Source organism: Mus caroli, chromosome 6 (genome assembly GCF_900094665.2).
Source record: "Mus caroli chromosome 6, CAROLI_EIJ_v1.1, whole genome shotgun sequence".
NCBI lineage: Eukaryota > Metazoa > Chordata > Mammalia > Rodentia > Muridae > Mus > Mus caroli.
Window position 1 is genome coordinate 107,779,557 of NC_034575.1, and position 1,412 is coordinate 107,780,968.

The window sequence follows — 1,412 nt, forward strand, 5'->3', positions numbered from 1 at the left end:
TGGGTTTAGCAAATGACAAAGTGTGTTTTTATCTTATAATTATAGCTAGAAAAATTTAAATTCTTTGATTGGTCTAAATTTATAAGACTCGTGTAGCCGCTTCATTTGTTTTTTTACTGGTCTGAGAGGTGTAATATGCTCTACGTGTCTTCATAGTAGCGTTATAAGTTATTGGGTATGATCAAAAAGGTGTAACACTTGTTACTAGAAACTTAGCTTTAAATTGGGAACTCAGGTGTGTAGTCTTTCAAACACATGGCATAATGCAGGCCAAAAAATGAGGCCTCTTAGGGATACTTCTAGTTGAGATAATATTTAATGTGATTCTTATCCTAGAAAGTATAATTAAGATAAGATTTAAAGCAATGTCTCTTTAATGAAGCATTAAAGCTTGTACTGTCATGCATTCATAGGTATAAATTGGCAGCCAAACTTTGTAACATGATAGTAATGCCTCTTACATTTATTCTAAGGTGAAAAATTGTTTTGAAATTGGGTTTTGCATTCCCAAAGTTGTAGTTATAATCTAATATTGCAAAGAAACTTAAAAGTTCTGAAATCTGTCCTCACAGCAAGAGGAACTAAGTTCAGAGCAGCTTCTGCATGGTTTGTGTGACTTTCTTTTGTCTTGCAAACGATGCCTAAGGAAGCTCTGGATACTTGCCTCCAGGGGAATTTTCTTTTAGCTGAAAGAACAGTTACAGATCTCCCCAGATGTTGTTCTAATAAAATTTAAATTCTAAGTTTATAAAAAAGGGTCAATCAGGCTGTAGAATTTATCAGGACATTGCGATTTGACATGCCTACTTCATGTAAAGTTATTATAGATTTAAGAGTTTGTTTTTTCCTTTGCATTCTGATAATTGTAAAGAGTTTTGCTTCTAGTGAGCTGGTGATCACTGGAAAATTTTGCCTGTAGGTATGGCTAACATAGCTTTACATTATATAAGAAAAATTCTTAGCGCCTCTGCCTCAATATAAGAAGCTAAGAGTTTGAAACTTTCAGTGTATATTGTTTTCTAAGTGAAAAGTATTTTATTAGCTAATGCCTCTAAAGGGAAGTTTACTTTAAATCCTTGCTCTCACACAAGGAGCTTTTAAGTTCTGGAGAGTAGCTGTTGCTCCAGAATAGATTCAGAGGCAATATTCTTTTACTACTTAGGGTTTTAGTTATATCATACTATTGTGGTACAGAAAAATCTAAGAAAGAGAAATTGATTTGCTTCAAAATTTTATTTTCAAAAGCTTCCAGGAGATGTTAATTGGCTAAGACCTTACCTTAAATTCACCACAGGAGAACTTAAGCTTTTGTTTGGTGCTATTAAGTGAGATGCAAATTAACTGGCAAAGAACATAAGGCTTTGCAGATAATAAAAAAGCTTTTATTGAAAGACTCAAAAACTCCCAAAGGG